Consider the following 27,080-nt stretch of genomic DNA (forward strand, 5'->3'; position numbering starts at 1 on the left):
ACATAATTAGTCTTCACTTTAGAAAAGCTCTTAGAAAGACTTAACTAACAGATAACAGCTGCCTGAATGATCATTGCATTGCATTATTAGTAAATCATTCTCTCATAGCTTACTAATCATTAATAAATGCTCAAATGTGAACTTAAATATGCATTTGTAAACATGCCAATGGTTAGTTCATGAGTAATTAAGAAGTATTGAGTAACTATTTACAGCACAGGCGAATTAAGTGCAAGTTAAGTGCTAATTCATGTAGTAATTAAGTAGTTACTAAGCGTGAATCATTATTAATTAAGTCTTTGTTCATGCTTTATTAAGGCTAAATAAGGTGTAGTTATTATAAAGTGTTATCGGATATTGTTACATCCCTAATCGTGAGCCTCCCCGCCATATAGTGAATGTTCCTACGATATCACAATAAATATCGTATTGTGAGATTTGCGCCTTGACAATATCGTATCATGAGACTTGGATATTGTTACACCCCTAGTATCGGTCGATGTTGGGTATCGACAGATAAGTCAAAGTACCAGTATCAGTATCAGAAGTGAAAAAGCTGAATCGGTACATCATTGTTTACAGCTCAGAACTGTAAACAGACAAACCAACTCACTTTAAATATACATTTATGTTTGTATTTTAATAATGACACCTGCAATTGAATAAGTTAATTTTAATAGAATAAACATTCCAGAGAATGGAGACACAAAGGGAAAAGAATCTCCAAAATCAGATTATCTTGTGACAGCCGGTGCCTACTAAACACGCTCTTTTTAATTGCAAATAAATTTCCATTTTGACTTAATTTGGTGTCATTTGCTTCATTATATTAAAGGAGGCAGAGCGAAAACAGAGACAGCAGCAGTTTTGCTCCATCCTCTTTTATAAAATGTTGCTTATCTGGCCATTTCACACACACTTGTTGTATCCATTAATGCGGATCCTTGCACTCGCTGCTCGGACGCCCTGGTCAAGGTGAAATCTCTCCAACATTTGTTCTGATTTTTCTCTTATTAAAATCAGGTCACTCTGTTTTCGTACTGAAATAATTACACTTGACAACTCTTCCTTTGATCCACTGTTTGGCTGTGGGCTCAGGTTTTATTTTTAGCCTTTTCTTTAGTGATGAAGTCAAGTTGTAAATGTTAGTTTCGTGACAACACCAGTTACTCCACAAGATCATTTTGAGAAAACAATGAAAACATTAACCGCTAGACAATTTGTAAGGCCCATATTACGCTATTTTCAGTCTATTCTAATGTTGTTTCCTCATCAGAAACAAATCTGGAGTTGTGTTTTTTTTCATTCACACATGTTTAACACACAAACTTTGAATATTTAGGTTGAGTTCTTGTTGCAAACAGAAAAATGGTAATAAAGAGAGTACGCCAATGTGTTTTTAAACTCCATGCACCTTTTACTAGAATCCTTTGGATAATTTGAGGCCTGGAATTGCCAATCTCTACTGAACTAAACGTAAAAGTTCACTTAGGCTACGTTCAGACTGCACGGCTTAACGCTCAATTCAGATTTTTTTGTGAAAGTGTCCCACATGCGCACTGGAGGACACAACGACGTCAACTGCAGCGAGCGTGCTCTGTGTTTACGGAAGTTGTCGATTTTAAAGCCTCGTACCGGAGCCAGAACATGAACAACTTACTTGTTTTAAAGAGGAGATTGAGAAGGAGAAGGACGAGGTTTTTGGCTGTGGTGTTTTGTGGGTCAGTCCGTTGAAAGGAACGTGTGGATGTGGAGACGTAGCCAAGAGTGGTGAGCGGTGATGTGCTTCGCTTCAGTGACATGGAGTTCATTAACAATTTTCGCCTACTTTTGCGCAGAATAGAGACGTTTGTGGCTTGTTGATGAACGCGCCTTGGCCGTTCAGACTGAAGTCACATTTCAAAAGATCAGATATGTATCGGTTTTAGGAGCACATATCCAAGTGGCCTGGGTCACATTTGAAAAAATCGGATCTGTGTCGTTCAGACTGTCATTAAAAGATCAGATACAGGTCACATAGGGGCCAAAAAATCAGGGGTCACTTCAGGCTGCAGATCACAAGGTGGAACGGATTTTTTTGAGCTTTGAGTAATCGTTTATTATGAGTCTGTCTACATCTCCAAACGTGTGTGAATGAAAAAAACAAAACAAAACTCAACTCCAGGTATGTTTTTGAGGAGGTAACAAAATTCTAAGATAACTTAAAAGTAAGGGTGTGACAATATCTAAGTCTCACGATACGATATCGTCACGGTATGAACCTCACGGTACGATATTTATTGTGATATTTATTTGTGAAGACTAACAAAACTGTGAATATGTAACTTTTTCCTCTTAAAATGCCTTGACGAGACTTAATCCAAAGAACTAAGACGTAAAAGTGCTTAGAACTGTTATTTCTTCTTGTAGTCTGCACTGAAATGGAGCAAAGGATCATGGTCTACGTAGGTCCTTTTGTCTTATCTTAGCTACTGCTGCACCGTAACTCTTAATTTAAGCAAAGAGATTTGTAATTCGACATATTGTGATGGTCCATGATATTATTGTGAGAACTTTGGCGATGCGATATATATATTTCAGTTATTGTTACATCTCTGCTTAAAAGAGCATCGTGTAACTTTTTTGGTAGAAGGTCCATCAATTGCTTGTCTGTTTTTGCTTACAGTATGGTATTAAACCTTTTTATCGTCATGGAGACCAAACCAGACCAAATTACTGGTCAGATCTGTGGAGAGGCGACCCCACTCAGAGTCAGAATGCCTGATTTTCTAGGTAATTTTCAGCTATAAACCCACTTGTAATTGAATAAATGTAAGGTGGAGCTGCTTAATGTCATAACGCGGAACATTCCAGGCAGAGGAATGGCGTATCCATAGAAACAAGCAGGTGACAGACCCTCAAACAAAAAAGTACTGCACACACACGTTACATAATGCTGCTTTAAATCTCACAAGAATCCAGTTTGCAAAGTATAGAACCTTTAAGAGACAAAATGAAATTCTCAAGATGAACATTCTGATCTCAAACAGACATTATTTTTTACAGTGCAGCTCCACTTAAGTTGTAATCCCCAATTTCCAGAGCGACAGATGCAGCTGCCTTGGCGTGCGCTTTAATGCAGGCAACAATCGGCAGGGGAGAGCTCATTGGCCCACAAATGAAACCATTAGCTCCCTGGTAGCACTTAAATATGGAGGAATGACTCATTTAGTGTCTGATTAGCCCTTAATACGGCCTAATACAGCCTAATACAGACATCTAAACCGGAGCTCCTCTCGGGCCCCAGACGTCAGCGGGCGCTCTTTAAAGCTGCATTGTGTAACTTTTCTGCTGGAGGGTCCGTCACCTGCTTAACTGCTTGTTTCTACGTGAATGTGTCATTGCTCTGCTTCAGATGTTCCACAGTTAAACAGCTCTACTTTACATTTATTCAATTACACGTTATAGGTTTTGGGGTCTTGTTCACGAGTGAGGGGAGCGTGAGATTGACAGGTGGATCGGTGCAGCGTCGGCAGTGATGCGGTCGCCGTATCGGACCGTTGTGGTGAAAAGGGTGAAATGGCAAAGATGAAGCTCTGGATTTACCACTCAGTCTAGGTTCCTCCCCTCACCTATGGTCATGAGTTTGGGTAATGACCGAAAGGACAAGATCGTGGATACAAGCGGTCGAAATGAGTTTCCTCCGCAGGGTGGCTGGGCGCTCCCTTAGAGATGGGGTGAGGAGCTCAGTCACACGGGAGGAGCACGGAGTAGAGACGCTGCTCCTCCACGTTGAGAGCGCCTCCCTCGGGAAGTGTTTTGGGCGTGTCCCACAGGGAGGAGGCCCCGGGGAAGACCCAGGACACGCTGGAGGGACTATGCCTCTGGGCTGGCCTGGGAACTCCTTGGAGTCCCCCAGGAGGAGCTCTAGGAAGTGTCCAGGGTGAAGGAAGTCCAGGAGTTCCTGCTTAGACTGCTGCCCCCACGCTCTAGCTCCAGATAAGTGGAATAAAATGGATACAAGTTTTAGAGCTCAAAAATACTATGAAAAACCAGCATTCTAGATAGATAGATAGATAGATAGATTTATTTATTGTCATTGTATGAAAGGCAAGGCAAGGCAAGGCAAGGCAAGTTTATTTGTATAGCACAATTCGTACACAAAGTAATTCAAAGTGCTTTACAGAATAAGAAATACATTAAAATCATAATAAAAACAAATAAAAACATAAATAATCATGAAGATTAAAATTAAAAAAGAGAGACATAAATTGGAGAGAAGAGTGCAGAATGAAAACCTTTCAGTTATTTTGCACAGTTAAACAGAAATGTTTTGAGTCTGGATTTAAACAGCATCACAGAAGAGTCTGTCTCACATGTTCAGACTGTTCCAGGTTTTAGCTGCATGAACCTGAAACGCTGACTCCCCTTGTTTAGTTCTGACTCTGGGCACCAGCAGGAGGCCGGTCCCTGAGGTCCTCAGAGTGCGAGATGGTTCATATGACACTAACATGTCACAGATGTACTTTGGTGCTCGGCCATGGAGACACTTGTACAAACAGAGCTGCTTTAAAGTCTATTCTCTGAGGCACAGGAAGCCAGTGCAGAGACCTGAGCACAGGACTTATGTGCTCGTACTTCCTAGTTCGAGTAAGGACCCGAGCTGCAGCGTTCTGGATGTTCTGCAGCTGTCTCACAGCTCGTTTGGAGAGACCAGTGAGCAGACCATTACAGTAGTCTAACCTACTGGAGACAAATGCATGGATAAGTTTCTCCAAGTCTGCTTTAGACAGTAAACCTTTGATTTTTGCTATGTTTTTTAGATGGTAAAAGGCTGCAGATGTTATTGATTTTATGTGACTGTTAAAGTTCAAGTCTGAGTCCATTATTACCCCTAGATTTCTTGCCTGATTTGAAGGTTTTAGAGAGAGAGACTGGAGGTGACTGCTGACACTGTCCCTTTGTTTCTGTGGACCAAACACTATGACTTCAGTCTTGTCAGAGTTTAGCTGGAGAAAGTTGTTTTGCATCCACACACTGATCTGTTGGATGCAGTGACCAAGTGACTCCACTGGTCCATAGTCTCCTGCTGCCAGAGAGACGTAGATCTGAGTGTCATCTGCATAATTGTGGTACGACACGTTATTGCCGTTGTATGAAATACAACGAAACTTCAGCAGAGCAGATCTGTAGCAGTAAAAATTTACAAATATACACACATCCTCACATCCATACTAATAAAAAACATTTATTAAATAAAATAAATAGATTATTGCACTGAGTCCCTTCAGGTCTTTTATCTGTGCCTGTGCCCCTGGAGCACGTCCACTGCTTGTGGATAGAAGCTGTTGCGCAGCCTGTTTGTGCGTGTGAGGGGAGTTTGAAGTCTTCCTGAGGGGAGAGTGTGGAAGAGGCAGTTCCCGGGGTGTGTGGGGTCCTGCAAAATGTTGGAGGCCCGTGTGTGGAGACGTGAGGAGTAGATGGTGTCCAGGTTCGGGAGTGAGGAGCCCACCACCTTTTCAGCTGCAGGTCCTTCTTTTCAGCAGCTGTGCAGCTCCGTACCATGATGTACAGCAGTACGTTAGAACGCTTTCGATGGTGCACCGGTAAAAGTTGGTTAGGAGCTTCTGGGAGAGCCCGTTCTGGCGGAGTGTTCGTAGAAAAAACAGTCTCCGCTGGGGGGGGGGGGGGTCATCTCTCCACAGATCTGACCTGTAAGTTGGTCTGGTTTGGTCTCCATGAAGAAAAAAAAAAAAATGGTAAAATGGAATTACTGCGGATGTTGTAGTATAGTAGTAGTAGTAGTAGTAGTAGTAGTAGTAGTAGTAGTAGTAGTAGTAGTAGTAGTAGTAGTAGTAGTAGTAGTATGAACTCTCACTTATGTTTTATTCTATAATTTTATTTACTTTATTATTATTATTATTATTATTATTATTATATTTTTTAATTTATTAATTTTTTTTTTTTTTATTTTTTTTTTTTTTTTGTGTTGTCTCGTTATGTCTTCTGGCTTGTCATGTGAATCAGTTTGCCTTGTTAATAATGTTTTGGACTTATAATCTTGCATTTAAAATTTTTTGAAATGTATGTATGTGTAAAAAAAACCCAAAAAAACAAAAAACAGCTCTACCTTACATGTATTCAATTACAAGTGGTTTAATAGCTCAAAAATATCTTGAAAAACATTAATTCTGACTTTGGAATGGAGATAGAAAGGTTTAATGCCATACTGCGAAACATTTCGGATGACGCAATAACGTCTCGGTGTAGAAAACCATTTGACGAACCCTCCTCCAGAAAAGTTGCACAATCCACCTTTAAGATAACAGCGTACATAGCAGGATCAGAGTAAAGTTTTATTAAAAATGCACACAAAATCATGCCAGCTTATTATTCCGAGCGTCCCTCTTGTCTCTATTGTCTTCATTATCGGTCCAGGCAGATAGGACAGGCTCATTTGCGTTCCTTATAGCTTAATTTTCACTCCGCTGGCGACTGTGTGGAGTCGGGTCTGTGTACGTGGCACAGGCAGCCATTTCCAATATGCGCGCGGGATTATAAAGGTTAATCGCCAATTTAAAACTAATCTTTGTTAAATACCAGTAGCAGCGTGGGGTAGTGCAGGCAGATAGGACCGGGAGACGGCAAAACAAACGGCGAGAGAAAGGAGTAAAACGACTCGGATTCAGAGGATTAATTTTGATTCGAGTAATTTTGACGAGCTCAAATTAGTGTAGTAATTAGACCAAGAATATCTGACGTGATTTTGTACTTTATGTAACTTCTCGGGTGGAGAGTGGGTCATTGGCTTGTCACCGTGGAGATGTGATTACGTTGACTGGAATGGTCCACAGTATGGCATTAAATTCATCCCCGTGTACAGAAACAGGTTATAGGTCAGATCTGTGGAATGGGTGTCTCTGTTCGATGTAAGAGCATGCGTTTTTTCCAGGTATTTTTAGCAATAATAAGTAGGAGTGTAACGATATCCAAGTCTCACAATGCGATATTGTCACGGTATGAACCTCAAGGTACGATATTTATTGCAATATCATGGAAAAGCTCAGGATATGGTGGGGAGGCTCATTGAATATCCAAATCTCTCTATTTTCACGATATACATCTCACGATACGATATTTATTGCGATATTTGATGGAGGCAAACAAAACTATTAATATGATACTTTTTCCTCTTAAAATGCCTTGACTTAATCCAAAGAACTAAGACTTAAAAGTGCTTAGAACTGTTTTTTTTTTTTTGTAGTCTGCACTGAAATGGAGCAAAGGATCATGGTCTATGTAGTTCCCTCTGCCTTTTTTTAGCTGTTGCTGCACCATAACTCTTCATTTAAGCAAAGACACTTGTAATTCAATGTATTGTGATGGTCCACAATATTATTGTGAGAACTCTGACGATACGATATCACGATATTTCGGTTAGGGTTGTCCTGATCCGATCACGTGATTGGAAATCGGCGCCGATCACGTGACTGCGGACTCGATCCGGACTTGGACATTATGTGCCGATCAGGTATCGGATAAATAATATATGTACGTAACACACAGTGCACACAGGACACAACAGTTTTTCTGAGGCGCGGGATTTGCTCAGGGACGTCCAGTCAGCTCGACTGTCTGTCCCAGCGCCTGCTGTACTAGAGGTGCACTCACCCTGGGACTTTTGGGCCGTGCCGTGCTCGGTCGTTGTTACCGTTGGTTTTGTGGCCCGTGTTCACACCTGTGCAGCCGATGACGTCATCGCAAGCAAAGCTGGGGCTATTGGCGGTGAGGGTCCGTCCAGCGGCATGAAGTGTCTATTGAGCGATGAGGCCGATGTGGCGGTGCGCGCTCCTCTGTGGGTTTGTGGATCTGTTGGCGGTGCAGAGGAGTGGGGGCGGCCGGGGGAGAGAGGCTGTGGGGCTTCTGCCATCTCGTTTTTATTTGGTAAAATTTTTTATTATTTGGATTTCATAGACGAGCCTAAAGGTTTCAAATATAATGCACGTGCAAACATATAATGTCAAATATACAAAGTGTAGATTGTGCAGAGTCTAGTCTCAGGTCTGATCTGATTCTGGTCTGATTCCTGTTTTGTCCAGCAGACTGGTACAGTGGATTTGATCAAGAAAGGAAGACAGTAAAATACTTTTGACTTTTGAAAATACCACTACTTAGAGTACTATATTTTCCACACTATTAGTGTTGTTGGCGCAGCCATCGAGGTAAGAGAAAAAGTATAGTCTGATAAATACGGAGGACAAAATCAAGCAATGACATGGAGTTAGTTTGGCCTGCATGCACTCACTCAATGGAAGTGAGCTGCTGCCATTTATTGATTGCACACCGGTGCGTAACCACACCCACACCCCAAAAGTAGGTCACGGAGTCAATTAATCACATCCAAGTATTTAACAATTAGGCGCTCTGGATTATAAGTCGCACTGTCATAAAATGGTCTATTTTCAAACTTTTTATACAAATAAACCACACAGGACTTTAAACGAAACACAACAGTTGGATGGGTCAGTGGGATTTTGTTTGGCGCGTTCACGGTGACTCTGGGCTTTGTTCAGTTGTGGCGTGTAGGGAGGTGCTGTCTGGGACCACTGGATTGTCGGCGTGTTCGCAGTGACTCAGTTGTTCAGTCGTGTCTAGAAGCGGCACATTGCACTCACTTTTTCGGCTCCGTTCCTCGTCGGCGTGGAGTGATGAGTGTGGCTTTGGGTGTTTTCGGCTGCGCGGTCGCTGTCTGTGTGGTGGGTGGTGCGGCTTTGTAGGTTACTGAAGTCATACTGGGACACCCGAGTGGATTCGTGTATCTCTGGATTGTGGGGCGCACGGCCGTTTTTTGATGGGGTTGGAGTCTTAAGAGCGCCTCTAATAGCCCGGCAAATACGGTAAACGACAAGCCTCTAACGACTTTTTCAAACGGCACTTATCTGTTTTACTCTTTACTCTATTGCATTTTCCATTTCAAAGCCCCAAATATTCTCAGTGAAAATTTAACCGCTCTAAATACTTATCTCTTTTTGCATTACTCAGACTGAGCAGTGGGTTAGCAGCTGTGAGCAGACGAGCCGGCGATCTGCACAGGGTCAGATGCTTCACATGTCCTCTCTAATGTGTTATTATGAGTTAAATTTAGTGGAGCCTTCAACAGGGATCAGCTCAGACGGCACGAAATGTGAGCGCTAACAAAGCCCCCAGAAACACTGATCTGCCGTGACCCCAAAACCAAAAGAACCATAATGAGAAAAGGCTTTATTCTAGTTTTGTAGCGCTCTTTTGTAATGGTATGACTAACACGACTGTTTATTCTCTCGACTGTCCACTGTGTACCTACTGCTTGTTCAAATGAAACTGAATACATTATGTTAAAATGTATAAGAACATTGCGCTTAGAATTACTGACTCATGAAAAGGTGGTCCAAGGTTTGATTTCCAGACAATTTGTGGGTTATCTGTAGTCTTTGCTCACAGCGATCTACTTTTTCAGGACTGAAATTGTTGAAAATTTTGAAAATGTACTGATACTGATTAAAAAAATATAAGTAAATAGAGAAAATTTATTTTATTTGATCGCTGTTCTCACTATGTTCACAATGTCCCTGCTACTAGAGATGGGCATTCGATAAGATTTTCTTAATGGATCGTCGGGAGAATTAACAATTGTTTTTCGATTAATCGTTAAAATCCATGTATCATTCGTTTTTCAATATAAAACCAAAACTAAGAAAATGAAAAAAAAACAACAACTATTTTCTTCATTATTTGTCTCCAAAACCAAAATGAAAAAACAGATAATGATTCATTTTTTCAGTTTTTGATTTTGTGTTTAAATGAAGAATGGGAAAAAAACGGATAACGGACGTTTCCCGTTTACGTGACTTCTGTTACTGCGATGCCGAACTTTTGCATTGAAAAATAGTGAAAGGTGAAGGTGATGGGCAGAATTGATCCAGGGGAAGGACGAAAAAGGAAACCTTTGACTGCCTAAATCATCCTGAGTTTGCAGCGAACATTTTGTATGTGGATCCATAGCGGGATCCACATACAAAATGTTTGCTTTGTTAAGTGAGAGGTTCAGAAGACAAACAGACTGAGCTGCACTTTCTTGTTCTTGTGGTTTTACAGCAACATCACGTCTTGGTCTCTTTGCAGTGGAAGGTGTTTCTTGGTGAACAGCTGGTGCCTTTCGCTTTGGCGTTGACTTTTTAAATTCGAAACTGAGGTTGAGTGAGGGATCGGGGTTTTGCTTTGATGGCGCTCCACATACAAAGTGTTCGCTGCAAACTCGGGATGATTTAGGCAGTCAAAGGTTTCTTTTTTCGTCTTTCCCGTGGATCAGTCCTGCGCATCGCTTTCGCCTTTCAGTATTTTTCAATTCCGTTGGAAGGGAAACAGTTTGAACAGAGGTTTGCAGTCACACACATCTGATTCTCTTTTGCATCTATGGAGTTCGCAAAAACATTTCTCCAGCTGTTTTCCGCTGTTAGAATCCAACAACCACACAGTTACGATGTCCGAATCCCTAAACTAAAATATGACAATATCAGAACCAGAAACAAAAGTGATATGGTTCAAAAGACCTGAAAAGATCGGCTTTGTCAATAGACGCATCCCACTGGGAAAACAAACATGGCGGTTTGATGCTCACTTTTTTGGAGAATCCTTCCCAGTATGAATTGTGCAATGACCAGAAGTCCGAGATTCTTGATGCGTCTATAGGAAACAGCCTCTGTCCTCCTCGCTCACATGATCGATTGCTTCTGCCTTGGCATCTTGGATCTTTGCTGTGAAACTTTTCATTGCGAATTTTACATTCTGAATTTCGAGTTTGAGGGCTTGAAAATTTCTGTGATTTTATTTAATTAAAATTTTTTTTAATTGAAAGTAAACTTCAAATTTCAGCCACTTAAAGGTTGTATGGAGGATTTTTTTTTTTTTTTTTTTCAAATTGTCAATGAAAGTTTAAAATACCATTACAGAGATGCAGCAGCCTGGTAATTATGATGACCAAAAAAAAAAAAAAAGAATGAAAGTCCAACTGTGGACATAGTGAGGCCAGATAAACATCAGCCAATAGAAAACGAGGCTCTCTCATTTTCTATTGGCTGTTAGGTTGTCAATCAAACTCCCTACGTTTCTAGTGTAACTAACTCGCGGGGATTACGTGGTTTATGCAGCGGTTCTTAGAGGCTTTTTCAAACTGTAGCTTCCTCGCAGTTTGCACAAAGTTTGTTGCGATGGAGGACGAGAATCCAAGACCAGTTCCCGTGAAAGAAAGTCCGTTTTTGAGATCGCTGAAAGAAGAAGAGGAGAAGGGGAAAAGGAGCAAAGCCAGTCTGAGGTGATTCTTGGAGATCTCTTACAGAGATTGCGCGAATGAAGCAGACAAAGGGTCTAAAAACCAACATGTCGGTCACTAAATTATTTCTAGACGGGTCACTCCAACAGTAATTCTGAACATGCACTGGATGTAAACAAGCATGATTTCTAGAGTAAGGAGGCAGGAGGAGGTGTTTCTATTGAGGGAGCTGTGGAGGAAGAAGGTGGTGTCACACATGCACAACATTTGAAAAATCACTGTCACTGTATTTCTCTTCCCTTAAAAAATCCTCTCTACAACCTTTAAATTCAGAATAAAAATAATTCAAACATGTTTTTTCAGAGTAAAAAAATTCAAAGTGAGAAATTCAGTGGTATTTAAAATTCAAAATCTGATGGAACAAATTATCTTCCATACACGCACCTCTATCCTTCACATTTTCCATGAGTTTTATTTTATAATTTGGTGACGTGACCCTGGTTTAGGTGAAGTGCTCTCACACAATCCCTTTTCCATCTCTTCCCTCCATCTTTGTTTCTATGGATTGGACATAATTATGGACTTGACATTCTACCATCTTGAATCCGATCCCTCGCGCTCTGACTGAGAAACGGATAATTAATTTAGGTCTCTTTCCTCAAACGAGTGACTGGGCGCAGGGTCCTGGTATTATCTGCCCCGCTCTGGTACAATGTGCCGCCAACTCTGATAATTAAAACTGCAGCTCATTTGTCTGTGGCTCCTTCTCCATATTTGTCTAAGGTGACCATCCATAAAACCCGAGGAAGAAGTAAGAGATTAGAAGACTTTTACGGTGTCAGTCTGTAATGAAATTAGACTAATATCCTTATGTAAATATGACCAAAAAGGGAGATCGTGCATGGAGAGAATATTGAAAGCTGTAACTTGAACAGATTGGCTCCAATGTCTAGAAAAAGTTGGAAGGTTTAAAAGTTTAAGATCTGTTCATAGAGTATATATGAATGGACATACACTACCTGTCAAAAGTTTTAGAACACCACGCTTTTTCCAGTTTTTTAATGTTTACCGTTGACCAAAATTCTAAACTTTTGATTGATGAAAGTGTCCATCTTTGGCAGATATAACAGCTGAACACACTCGTGGCTCGTTCTTTTTACAACAGAAATCAAATATTGTTCAGAAAGTTCTTCCCAAGTCTGTCGCAGAAGTTTCCATAAATGTGTGGCACTTGTAGGTTGCTTCACTCTTCTGTCCAGTTCATCCCAAACCAGCTCGATGGGGTTTAAGTCTGGACACTGTGCTGCTGGACGCTCCATGTTTTCAAGTTTTATTATCTTGTTCTTTTTTTTCCTGAGGTAGTACCATGTCAAGCTCTTCATTGGACTTGCACGACTTGAACTGCAATAAATAACTGGAAAAATTACAGAGTTCTAAAGCTTTTGACAGTACTCTAGCACCGTATGCCGGCCCTTCCAGCTCTTCCAGTGCGCTTCCAGTACATTTTTTTTTCCACAAAGTGAAACTGTCTGATGAATCAGGCTAGAAAAAGTGAGGCTGCTTTACAAAAAAATGTCATTAAAAACACCTCTAAAACAAAAGCAATACAGTTTTAGTCCATGCATGAGGTAAAAGTATAAAATATGTTTATTTTGTGATTCCAAATGAGAGAAACAAAGGCAGGACCTCAGTCGTTTAATGTAACAAAACCAAAAAACAGAAGAAACAAAATCCAAAAATCCAAAAATAGAAACTACAACAGACAAGATACTGACAAGACAAAGACAACGGCCCAACAAAGGGCAGAGGAAAACACAGGGTGGGGCAAAAAAGTAAAACTCAAAACTAGAAGCAGACAGGACAAATGTCAACGTAAAACACCAAAGGCACGCTACACTAGAGAAAAAAGATAAACCAAAATAAGCAAAAAGAACGACTACAGAACATGAACCATGACATAAACGAGCCGGTTAGAGTCGACCAAAGGGCCATATGTGGTCTGGGAGCTTAAACAGAAAATACCTTTGGATATCATGTAGTAATACAAGAAGTGCACTGTGTTTTTAAACTCTGTACACTTCCACTAGAATCATTTGTATCATTTCAGACTTGGAATCTCTCCGAACTAAAGGTTATAGGTTGCTTTTAACTTGAAAAACAAGAATAAAATTGCCATAAAGCCAACCCTTATATCATCATTATCTACCTGACCATGACTCTCTCTACTGCCACAAGCGCCTCATAACTAACATTTACATTTCAAACAAAGTACTAGCACCACTCCTGTGATCGGCCCAGACCACTCAGGCCTGACAGCCATCGCCTCCGCTGTCCTCGCGTCTGACCGTGATCATAGTAATCCTCCGTCCTCCCTCTCTTCTAATAAACCTCGTGTCTTTGGGGTATAGGCCATCCCCTTCTCCTGATGTCTTTTATATTATATTGTGAGCGATAAAAACTTCGGCATTATTTCCTCAGACTGTGATACGATTAACCCGGGACACAACATTGCATTTCCTATTAACCTAAGCCATCCGAGTCTCTGAGGCAGGAATTTACAATAATGGGAAATAGAATCAGCACACCTTAATGGCCAAAGTCAGTAATTCCGAGACAAGAGAGACTCCTTTAATAAAGATAAGCCTCCAAGAAAATCAATAAACCAAATTCGTTTCCCAGCACCTCAAACCCGCTTTGAACTCCCACAAAATCTTTCTCTAAACAAAGCTGTTTTAGAAGTCATTAAAGGTGCTGTAGCAGATTTTTACTGTCTTAAAAATGTGAGAAACAGAGCTGGATCATTTTGAACCGTTTGCAGTGGTCCACGGTTAGTCCTCACTTACTTTAAACGCCCTATATTACACAAAATTTACTCTTGTGAGCTTTAAGTCATGTTATAATGTTGGTACTAGGTATGTAACGATATCCAAATCTCTCGGTACGATATTTATTGCAATATTTTGTGCCTAGAACTGTTATTTCTTCATGTAGTCTGCACTGAAATGGAGCAAAGGATCATGGTCTATGTAGTCCCCTCTGTCTTTTTTTTTTTTTTTAGCTATTACTGCACCAGAGGTTAGGTTAGGTTAAGTTGCTTTATTTGTACCCATAGGTAAATTTGTTTTGCAGATTTGAGAGGCTGGTCCCGCATTTCACATTTCATACATCCACATTATGTACAATAAACACAATTACAAAATAAAGTGTAGTAGGTTTGTTCCATAAACAATGAGTTAAATTCATCCATCACACTAGACTAAAAACACAATAAATATTAAATATATATAAAAACACAATGCAAACATACTAAAGTTGATAGATACATAGATTACAATTTATTCATAACCTGGAATGAAGCTCCTATTAAAACGATTTGTTCTAGATCTTGGGACTAAAAGCCTCGGACCAGAGGGAAGCAGCTGAAACTCTGAGTTTAGTGGATGTTGCACCACTTTTAAAATCCTCTGGGACGTCCTCTGTAAGTGTCTGGAGAACAGGGAGTCCAGGCTGCTCTGAGGACTAAACCAGGTCTACACCAGGACTAAACCAGGACTAAACCAGGTCTAAACTGTGACTAAACCAGGACTAAACCAGGACTAAACCAGGACTAAACCAGGTCTAAACCAGGACTAAACCAGTGTCTAAACCAGGACTAAACCAGGTCTAAACCAGGACTAAACCAGGTCTAAACCAGGTCTAAACCAGGTCTAAACCAGGACTGAACCAGGACTGAACCAGGACTGAACCAGGACTAAACCAGGTCTAAACCAGGACTAAACCGTGTCTAAACCGTGTCTAAACCAGGACTAATCCAGGACTAATCCAGGACTAATCCAGGACAAAACCAGGACAAAACCAGGACTAAACCAGGACTGAACCAGGACTAAACCATGTCTAAAACAGGACTAAACCAGGACAGAACCAGGACTAAACCAGGACTAAACCAGGACTAAACCAGGTCTAAACCAGGACTAAACCGTGTCTAAACCGTGTCTAAACCAGGACTAATCCAGGTCAAAACCAGGACTAATCCAGGACAAAACCAGGACTAAACCAGGACTGAACCAGGACTAAACCATGTCTAAAACAGGACTAAACCAGGACAGAACCAGGACTAAACCAGGACTGAACCAGGACTAAACCAGTACTAAATTGGCACCACTATCCCTTTTTTCCCCCCATTATTCGTTTAAACACAAAATCAAGAACTGGAGAAAAAAAAAAAAAAATTCTTATGTTTTTTTTTTATTTTGTTTTTTTATAATTATATTTTATTTTAGTTTTGGAGATTTTTTTTTTTTTTTTTTCCATTAATTTTTTTCATTTTCATTTGGTTTGGTATTTGATTTTATTTTGAGAAACAAATTAATGGATGATACACGGATTAAAAGAGGATAATAATAACAATTTAACATGTCTTTTCACATGTTTTATTCTTGGTCCATTTTGTGAGATATGACACATGAGCCCCTGAAGCGTCTTGCTTAAGGACACGTCAACAGCCCGCATTAGTCTGAGCGGGAGTCACTTAACGGTCTGGCGCTGCTTTGTTTTGACAGATAGTGTAATATAATAGTGTAATTTTATTTTTCCAGTCTGAGTTGTGAGTCAGGTTTAAAAGAGCATAATAATAACAATTTAACATCGCTTTTTATTTTTTATTTTTGGCCCATTTTGTGAGATATCTCTGTAATGACCGTGTGCAGATGTCCTCTCCTTGCTCCTTTTACTCCTCCCATTAGGGCAGTGCTGCTCGCTCCACAAACTTCTCTAATTAAAAATTCGTCTTCTGCAAATTCACCCATAAAACGAGGCCTGGGCGCGCGGATGAGGGGTGATAAACGGAGTTATGGGGCCCGTGACCTGTTCTGCCTCTTATCTCCCATAAACACTTGAGTTTTTACACCAGCGAGAGCAGCCGGCAGACAGGAGACCGACCGGAGAGCTCTGCTGATGGCTCATTCATGCACGGAGCCGTACCGGAGGGGCGCTTTTGTCGCGATACTAAAATTTGAAACTAAAAAAAAAATGGCATTGCTCTGTCTAGGATGTTCTACAGTGTGACATTAAACTGATCTACCTTACGTTTATTCAGCTACAGGTGGTTTTATTGCTCAAAAATGATCCGTGTGTCGTTCGTTCAGTTGTTTTTCAAAATAAAATAAAAAATAAGAAAATGAAAAAAAAAAAAAAACAGAGATTTTCTTTGTTATTTATCTCCAAAATGAAAAAAAAAAAAAAAAAAAGTCAGTTCAGTGACCTAAACTGCAACGCCGGACTTTTGCGCCAGATACGGACTGAACCAGGACTAAAACAGGACTGAACCAGGACTAAACCAGGACTGAACCAGGACTAAACCAGGACTGAACCAGGACTAAAACAGGACTGAACCAGGACTAAAACAGGACTAAAACAGGTCTACCAGGACTAAACCGGTCTCAGTCCTGCTCTCAATCCCGGTCTCAGTCCTGGTCTGGTCCCGGTCTCAGTCCCGGTTTCAGCCCTGATCACCTGACAGTCTACACGGGTGCACCTCTGGGCCCGTCCCGACTATCTTGATTCAGTCTTGGTTTAGTCCTGGTTCAGTCCTGGTTTAGGAGTGAGACCAGACTGGGACCAAGACTGAGATCAGGACTGAGACTGAGACTGAGATCGAGACCAGGACCAGACCGGGACTGAGACCAGAACTGAGACCAGAACTGAGACCGGACCAGACCGGGACTGAGACCAAGACTGAGACTTAGACTGAGACCAAGACCGGGACCAGACCTGAACTAAGACCAGGACTGAGACAAGGACTTAGACCGGACCAGATCGGGACTGAGATCGGGTTATTCCTGGTTTAGACCTGGTTCAGTCCTGGTTCAGTTCTGGTTCAGTCAAGTTTCAGTCCTGGTTCAGTGTGACATCGCAGTTTAAGTCACGTAAACGGGAAACGGCCGCTATCCGTTTTTTCTATTATTAATTTAAACGCAAAATACAAAACTGAAAATCAAATTGTTATCTGTTTTTCATTTTGATTTTGGAGACAAATAATGAACAAAATAGCTGTTTTTTAATGTTCTTATTTTTGGTTTTATTTTGAAAAACGAGTGAACGTGGTTTCGGTCTTGTTTTTGTCTCGTCCTTTAAAAGTCACGCTCTTGTCTTGGTCTTGGTCTCGGGACCCTGTGGTCTTGGACTTGTCTTGTCTTGTCTTGGTCTTGTCTTGGTCTCGGGACCCTGTGGTCTTGGACTTGTCTTGGTCTTGTCTTGGTCTTGTCTTGGTCTCGGGACCCTGTGGTCTTGGACTTGTCCTGGTCTCGATTAGTGCCGTCTTGACTACATGAAACCAGACAAAGCAAAAAAAAAAACTTTAAGTCACTAAAATGCTATTTTAATCAAAAACAGACCTGGACTTTTTGGTCGTTCTGTTTCATCCACACACGTTTGAGTAACCCTTTAGAGATTTGTTTAACGTCAGAACATTCCCGGCAAAACAATAACATCACCACGGAGACGATCTAACCCTCCACCTGAAAAGCGCAATGCGGCTTTAAATAAAGATTACACATCATTAGCAAAAAGAAGAGAAAACAACAACAGAGGGGAAAAAAAAAAAAGCTCATTAGAAGACAGTTCCCAGAATCCTGACGAGCTCTGATGAAAATAGCTTCGTCACAACAGTCCATTGACGCGTGGACTTTGAGCCTGTAAATCACGAGTCATAGGTCAGGCCTTTTGAGCGCTCCAACTCATTAACTGCGTCTTAATGAGTTTTATAAATGCTGCAGTTTTTCTCGCGCCCGACAAAGCGGCGACACCGTCTTTTATTCGTCGTCTTTTTAACCCGATTCTGCCAGCTGGGCCCCTCTGTAGCGCGTCTGCAGGTTTCGTTTAAAAGCACCAATCTCCTCCGCTATTAAAACCGCTGATAAGTTCACCTGCGTCTCATCTAATCGCTTTGTTTTCCTGTTTTTCTTTCAGCACAGTTCGTTATGGATGGAATTATTCTGGCGCTAATATTGACATCGGCTATGAGGTATTGTGCAAACTTTTTCTGTCTTAAACTCATCAGCATCACTGGTACTCTGCAAATTTCTCTGATTTTCAAACTTATATCAGGTTATTCGTCTTGTTTTCAGATTTATTATCGACTTACTAGACCAGAAACGGTTTAATTTTAGTCTAGAGGTCGTTTGTTTTGAGATAACTTGTCAAGTAAAATGATCTTGCTGCACGGACAGATCATTTTATTACTTTTAAGTCATTGAGTGCATATACATGCACATCAATAACCCGGTTATTAGCCATATCCCGGTTATGTCAGTATTCGGGTTACTGCGTTTACATGCGCACTGAGAAACCGGGATACTCATATTCGCGTATACATGATCAAATGGAGTATCCCGGTTTCTTGACATAATCTTACAAATGCGCAGGCGCAAAAATTAACTTAAATCAATTTCATAAAGCAGGAAAAATACAAACCGTGAGCTCCTTTAGCATAAGAAGCTAAGGAGCTACGAGATCTCCCACAATCCACTGTGCAGATTCTTCATTAAAATCTTCTGCATAAATAAACTCAACTTTACAACATATAAACCATAAACACTATAGACACATCAGCCCGTTTGATCAAATAATTCAGCTCTGATCACATTTGTTTACGTTTTACAGAAACGAAACTTAAGACCGTTTGGCTAATTAGCATAAACTGTTAGCGGCGATAAAAACAACTCGCTCCTTGTGCCGCTGATGCAATCAGTTTCTTTTGGACTAAATGACACGACTCTGTGGATTATGTGTGTTATTTCTGTGACAGAAGAGGCACTAATGGTGGTAAGTGTGTTCCGTGCGTGTGTAGAGTATAGGAGATAGTTCATGTTTTAGCTTTTCAGCGTCACACGAGTGCAGGTCGTACGAGTGCAGATTGTACGTGTGCAGGTTTAGCGCAGCTCTTTATTTTACAGTCATTTCACTCGTTTGGTCACTTTATTTATGTTGGTCAATTTATTTATGTGACTACTGTTGTGGTGAAAGGCTGGAAAGTGTCTTTTGGACGCATGCGACTCAACTTTATGTTGCAGTAACCGGGTACTGCGTATACATGCCACAAGTAACCCGGTTACTATCGGAATAAACCAGCTACAGTAACCCGGTTTCTAATAACCGGATAAACCGGGATACTGCCATAACCGGGTTACTGAAACCGGGTTACTGCGTATACATGCACCATCAAGAAACCGGGATACTCAAAAAACCCGATCATAACCGGGTTATTGATGTGCATGTATACGCAACTCATTGTTTATATGACTTAGACTTAGACAAACTTTATTGATCCACAGGGGAAATTATTTGGACACTGTTATTATATTATATTGTGATGTGTGAGCTACAAAGAGCAAAAAAATATAATGAAAAATAATAAATGATAAAATAAAGTCTAAATAATTAGCAAAAACAAAAAAAGATAGCTAGAGAGAGGTGTGAGATAGGACATAGTTATATAAATGTAAATGTACAAGTGAAAATAAAATAGATAAGTAATAAAAAAACTAAATAGAAAAATAAGTAATAAAATAGAAAAAAAAAATTAATAGAAAAACAAGTAATAAAATAGAAAAAATAAAAACAAAAAAAAATAGGTAATAAAGTAGAAAAATAAAAAATAAACAAAATAGAAAAATAAGTAATAAAATGTAAAAATTTTAAATAAAATAAAATAAAATTGAAAAATAAGTAATAAAATATAAAAATAGTGCCACAATGATCGTCAAGACAGGGTTATCTGTTTCGTAAAGGTGAGTTGTTGTACAGTTGTAGGGAGTATTATCTGTTACATAAGGGTGAGTTGCTGTACAGTTGTAGGGAGTATTATCTGTCACATAGGGGTGAGTTGTTGTACAGTTGTAGGGAGTATTATCTGTTACATGGGGTGAAAATGTTGTAGTGTTGTATAGAGTATATACAAGAATATATTAGCTTTTTTGCAGTGTAGAGTGGTCAGATTCAGGTTAGCGGTACGATTCCAGCTCTCACAGATGAATACTGCTGTTGTGTCCTTGGGCAAGACACTTAACCCACCTCGCCCCCAGTGTCTGTGAATGAATATGTGTGTGAATGGGTGAGTGGTTCCTTCATGTAAAGTGCTTTTAGTGCCTTGAAGTTAGAAAAGCGCTGTATAAAAATGTGACCATTTACCATCCATGCATGTTTGAGTAATTTAGCGATCTCTCCAATTCTTTATAAATATACAAAACAATACACAACAACATCACAAGCCTGATGCTTGGGATGCAACTTTGATTGTGTTGAGATAGTTCTCAGAAGGGGGAGTGATAGAGCTGCTCAATTATGGAAAAAGTCATTATCACGAATGTTTTGGTCAATACTGAAATCATGATTATTCAAATGATTATTTTTTTAGTTACATGATGTATTTATTCAGCATTTCTCTCTCAAAATATGTACAAATATCCACCTTTGAGCAGTTTTGCGATGTATAAAATGAATAAAATATACTCTGAACATGAAATAAGACATAGAAAAACATGAATTTATCCAAAATAAACTATATATCCAGCTGTTCTACAATCTCTATATTGAAAATTAAATATACTTATTTATATTTGTATATATATATATATATATATATATATATAAATAATAATTAAAAAAATAATGGAGATAAAGAAAATGGAGATCATTTGACACACAAATCTAAAGGGAGAGGGATGGGAGGAGTGTGTGCAATGCCAATTTTTATGTTGTTAGGACAAAAAATGCGAAAACAAAAACAAACAAACAAATAAAAAATAACAGGTACAAGACCTTTAAGCCATTATGCCACGTAACAGAGCACAAGTAGTTAAAATACAGATGTTTTGTTGTAATTCAGTGAATTCTTGAGTCTAGTCACTAATAAAAATCAGGTTCAACATTTGTGCATTCACCTTTTGGATATTTCAGGGCAAAGTACAATGCCATCAATAGAGAAAACTGTTTCTTGCCCACATCTGGAAGCGTAACATTATCACATTAACCACCATTTAAAAACATTCACAGTGATTTTAGTGAATGTGGGTTATGGGTCATTAAAGCAAGATAAATGTGGACTGTTAAAACATCTAGAGTTCATTTGAGCCTGTCCGTACTCGTGCGTTGTACTGATTTCACGGGGAAGTGAGAGTGTGTCTTTTGCATAGCATTTGCCAGTAAAATGTGAGTATAAAGTGTCACGCCAGAGAACGCCGATACATGTGGTCAGCCTTCCTCTGAAGCGTAATTACTGCGCGTCTTTGTGTGGCTGCTGTGATTGGAAATACGAAGCATTTCTTGGACTCAATCAATGGATGCCACTGTAGCTTAAGAATGGACTGATGTCGTGTGGATATGGGCAGGTCGTACAGTCTGAACAGTTCTTTGGGTTAGGGGTTATGATGATTCCAGTTAAAGTGCTTATATATATTTATACCCGTGCCATATACCCATGAATAGTTATAATTTGCATATTTGAAATCGTCGTGTTTATCTACAAAGAAATGAAAACTGTGGTGACCAATGGGAGCAGATGTCTCCATAAACGTCATCACAACAATGAGTCTGCAAAGAGTCATGTTTTTCTAAATGGCAGCTATTGTTTTTGCCATATTTTCAAGGTCCTGTATTCCCAAAAATGGATTATTGTGAGTTTTAGAATGTTGTTTCATTATTATTAGTCTGTTTACATCTCCAAAGTTTGGCAGGGCTGAAATTATCCAAATGATTCTAGTGAAGGCGTATGGAGTTTAACCCTTCCAGACCGACGGTATTGTATACGATACCTGAAAATATGTTTTATATAACCTCACGTAACTTTAAAACTATTAAAGAGAGAAAATTTACTGTTTTTTTTTTTTTTTTCTTGAAAAGCTGACAGTTGCTAGCTTGATTCTTCAGCCAGTTTCACTTCGTGGAAACCATCTGACCTCGCAGCGTTACAATTCGTTCGCTCGATGGTAGGTGGGTACTTTTTTTATTTAACCAATCGCTGCTATTTGGTCGTGACGTATGTAATGCGCCGCTAACGGGGTTAACTGGTATATTAAGCTTCTCCCAAATCCCGTAGGAAAAAGGGCAATAACGTCTTTCCCCTTGATAAAATTCACTAAATATTCTCTTCATTCCGGCTTTAAATCCTCGATCTCGGGAATCGTTGCCAACACAGAATGTCTGGCTCTTCGCTGATTGGCCGGTGCCTGAACTCGCACTTCCAGGATTCTTGCAAACAGTCTGTCTAGTGTATTCCAATTCCTGAGAAATGAAATTGAGCAGAGGCCCTAGGTGACACCAGCCTGGACTGGTGAAGGCGGATCACGTCAGAAGGTCGACTCAACGAGCACACGCTGGACGACTGGAATTATTTTTAAGAAGAAACGTTTACATGACTGAGGAATAAATTAATTTGTCTTTAAAAAATCGGAATAAACCACCCACTTACTTCATTTTTGTTTGAAATTAAGTGTGTACGTGACCTTTTTAAAGCAGAATACATATTTTTGAGAGTTGTGGCTATTTCCGGCATTATCCTACATCACACACGCCCTAAATGATGACGTAGGGAAAATGAATGTCCAATAGGAACTTTGTTTTCTGCCAAACTCATGCGCTTCGTCCATTTTGATCGGCCCAAACTTTACCAAAGAGTGTAGTGAGTCAAAATGGTCGACTGCTCTGAGCGCCTGTGTTCGTAACAATTGAAAAAGCCGCTCAAAGTGCAGTTATTTCTCAAATAAATGGCAAATTATGCATCTTAGTCTGCTTAATTGCGCATCCCTTGCTGTTTTATTTGAAATGTTTATTTCAGTCCAAATCCAAATGTAATAAACACCATGGAAATGCAGGAAGTGAAGTGGCTCTGTGTCCTGGACCTGACACCAGCTGTTTCCATGACTGACACCAGGAAAGTCATGGGGACATTGGATTTTGGTTTAGTTTTAGGCAAATTAGGATATTTTTAGTTTACTTACAGACTTGATATTTTGCACTTTTATAGCTAAGGCCCTAAATTAGCGATGTAACGATATCCAGTTCTCTCAATACGATTTTTTCACGACATGCATCTCACAATACAATATTTAGTGCGATATTTTATGGACGCTAACAAAATTGTGAATATGATACTTTTCTCTCATCAGAATCCAAATAATTAAGATTTAAAAGTGCTTATTATTTCAACATGTACATTGGACCTGGTCATGGTCTATGTAGTTCCAACAGTTTTTTTAGCCACAGTGTTGCTGCACCATAACATTGAATTTATGCAAATAAACTTGTGATTCGATATATTGTGATGGTCCACGATATTGTGAGACAATATTGTGGTTATTGTTACATCTGTACCCTAAATTAAGCATTTTTTTAATGTCCAAAAAGTTGTTTATACATATTAACTGTGTGTTTTGTATGAAAGAGCGAATTTTTATTTTATTTTATTTTATTCATTTAATTATTTATTTGTGTTTCTGGTCCTATAGCTTTTATTACAGCTGCAGATTGTGAAGCAACAGGTTGTACTGAAGAAAAGGACGTATGACACTTCATTAGGGGGTAAAATTTAGAGTTTTATTGGCAAAATTAAGACAAAAATCCAGGCGAGGACCCATTCTGGAAGGGGTTAACACAAAGTTGAGCCCTTTCTGTATTACAACATGACATCATAAGGTGGAGCAAAGCTTTTTCTGTTTGAAAGAAGAACTCTAACTTTGCTTAGTTTGTGTTTTAACATGTGCAAACGAAATAAAACACAGCTCCAGGTCTGTTTGTGATGAGGAAACAACATTATAACATAAAAATGCAATGTAATTTTTGCTTTTTTCCCCTCAAAAAGCAAAAATGACACTTCAGTCGGATTTATTTAGGTTAAAAAGACTCGACTCTCTGCACTATATTTCCTTTTTCCATCAAACTAAGTCAGTGCTTTTCACAGTCCGTCACTGGACATTTTTTTGCTCACGCACAATTACCGACTACTCACCTCTAACCACAATCATTTTAAAACCTTTTCATTATTTTCAAATGCCTGTCAATGGAGCGTGGGTCTGAAAGCGCAGCCGGCATCCTCTTTTTCAAACGGCCTGAATGATTTGAAGTGACTGGAGCCAGGTGCACGCTGGGTAAAGGCCAGAGAAGCACCTATGTTATAAACAGAGTAATGATAGGGTTCGGGACGGCGCTGATAGGTCACCCCTCCCCCCGCTGAACCCGAGCACCACCGCCACTGCACGCCGAAATGCACCCGCAGATCGCTATTATAGATAAACACTTTGCGAGCGCACCGGTCTCACTCTGCAAGGAGGAAATTACAGAGATGCTGTGCAAAGATGGGAGCCGAAGGTAAATGGAAACCCGGGCCCGATGCTGTGAGTGCTGCTAATGCGCTGTTTTGTTTTGGGGTTATTAGAGTTGCAAAAAAAGTCGGTTCAGTTCCAGTGTTGTTTTGAGTTTTTCTGTGTGGAGGTTGCGTGTTCTTTCTGTGTTTGGATAGAGTCATGTCAAGTAGATTTTTGGCACCACGAGAGTTGAAACCAATACTAGTGTACCGTATTTTCCGCACTATTAAGCGCTCTGGATTATAAGGCGCACTGTTATTGAATGGTCTATTTTTCGAACTTTTTTCCACAAATAAACCGCACCGGACTTTAAACGGAACACAACAGTTGGATGAGTCAGTGGGACTTTGTTTGTTTGTGGCGTTCACGGTGACTCTGGGCTTTGTTCAGTTGTGGCGTGTAGGGAAGGGTGCTGTCCGGGGCCGCTGGATTGTCGGCGTGTTCGCAGTGACTCAGTTGTTCAGTTGTGGCTCAGAGTGGCACATTGCGCTCGCTTTTTCGGTTCGTTCCTCCGTTCCGTTCCTCGTCGGCGTGGAGTGATGAGTGCGGCTGCGGGTGTGTTTCGCTGTGCGGTCGCTGTCTGCTCCGTGTGTGTTTGCGCGCGCTGCGGGTGGTGCGGCTTTGTCGTTTACTGAAGTCGTGTAAAGGGCGCTCTGGATTGTGGGGCGCGCGTTTGTTTTTTGATGCAGTTGGAGGCTTATGAGCGCGTCCTATGGAGCGGAAAATACGGTATGTTTAATTCCTTTGACAGATGGACATGGACAATTCTTGGGTTTGTTGAAGCAGATAGCAGCTCTTCTGCAAAATCAACTTTTTTGAATTTGTAACCATTTTATAGCTGTTTCTCCTTCTCATTTATCCCCTCAGAGTTGTATTTAGAGTGATTTGTGCATGTTTGAATCATCTGTAATCGCTTATTTTTCCAAACGCCATATTGCAGATTAACCCCTGTGTTCATCACCACTGGTAAACACTAGGGTGGTCAATCAAGCCATGGTAAAAAAATAAAGTTTCAGATAACCTCAATTAGAACCAAGCATTAGGTTTTAGCATTCAAAAGATGATTTAGGAAAAAAATTGGAAGAAAAAGAAAAAAAGAGATTTACAGAGTTTTACAGGTTGCTCAAGCCGCATGAAGTTTCCTGGAAATTAACAAATTTTGCGTTTTCAAGTACGTTTTTATGGACTTGGACTTGTGGCCATACCAGTTTGTCAAAGCCTCATCCAGTCAGATTTCAGAAGCTCAGCAGGGTTCCGGCCTTGGTCACTTCTTGGATGGGAGACCACTGGGAAAATCAGTTGCCACAGGGGGGCGCCAGTCATAAAAACTGTTGTTGTGTCCTTAGGCAAGGCACTTCACCCGCATTACCTAGTAAGAAAAGTGGCGTGTGCATAAGTGTTTGTGGTGGTTGATGGCGCAGATTGGCAGCCCCACTTCTGTCCCAGGGCAGCTGTGGCCACATTAGTATCTTGCCACAGTGTGGAGTGAATGAAGAATGAACTGTAAAGTGCTTTGAATATCTTGAAAGGCGCTATATAAATGCAATGATTAATTAAAATTTCTAAGTAACTTTTATGGACTTTCTAAGTATTTTTTGTGCAAGTTTCAGTTTGTGTTTGCAGAATAAAATTACAAATTATTCAAATACGCCCTATTTATTTAGTTCGCTATGTAGCATATATAGTATAGGGCAGTTTTAAAGTGTCTTGAGCAACCTTTAATTTTAATAAATTTGCATTAAATGTGGACCCAAATATTATGGCCAGATATGGAACCAAATGCAGGGTTCTAATCTAGAGATAAAAAAAAAAAAAAAAAAAGTACTGTACTTCATTCTTTAATTTTGTTTTCTTGAATGGTGATGCATTTTGACACACACACACACAAAAAAAAATAAATAAAAATAAAGTAAAAAATTGTGATGACCATTGGACATTGCAGTTTTCTAATGTTTTATTACGTTGTTTTAGTTGAATATTGTGATAAAAATGTGCAAATTATAACAGAGTGATCACAACTCTATATGTCATCCTTAAAGCTACAGTATGTAACTTTCTGGAGGTGGCTCTGTCACCTGTAGGATTCCATGGAAAAAGAAAGTTAAAACCATACTTCGGAATTTTTTCCATGGCGATAGATAAGTTTGATGCATACTGTGGGACATTATAGCCACATTAACAACATTTCCATGGCAACAAGCAGAAGGAGGCCATACTCTGGGCCAAATACGAGTCAGGTTTGCGAAGATGCAAGCCCGCTAACAGTAACAACACGTTTATATCTGTTTTTCGGTGCAATAAAAACACCCCTAAATAAGAAAATGTTTAATTTTAGCACAAAAGTTACTCACTATGGCTTTAATATTACCTTGTTATTGTATTCTCTTTTTAATTCTCCGCAGCCTTCCATTACACCGTCCCCAACCCTAACTAGTCAA

General features: G+C 39.9%; 1 protein-coding gene across 1 annotated transcript in view; it reads left to right on the top strand.

Moving 5' to 3' along the window:
* Positions 1 to 27,080, top strand: part of hs3st1l1 (heparan sulfate (glucosamine) 3-O-sulfotransferase 1-like1) — a 150,376-nt gene that overhangs the window by 65,237 nt on the left and 58,059 nt on the right. Inside the window, exon 2 of the mRNA XM_055162827.1 lies at positions 18,254 to 18,308. The gene's annotated coding sequence lies outside the window, so the exon portion shown is untranslated. The remainder of the gene's footprint in view (positions 1 to 18,253; positions 18,309 to 27,080) is intronic.

This window comes from Boleophthalmus pectinirostris, unplaced genomic scaffold (genome assembly GCF_026225935.1).
Source record: "Boleophthalmus pectinirostris isolate CB_2022bp ecotype Guang Dong unplaced genomic scaffold, ASM2622593v1 HiC_scaffold_5, whole genome shotgun sequence".
Taxonomy (NCBI): domain Eukaryota; kingdom Metazoa; phylum Chordata; class Actinopteri; order Gobiiformes; family Gobiidae; genus Boleophthalmus; species Boleophthalmus pectinirostris.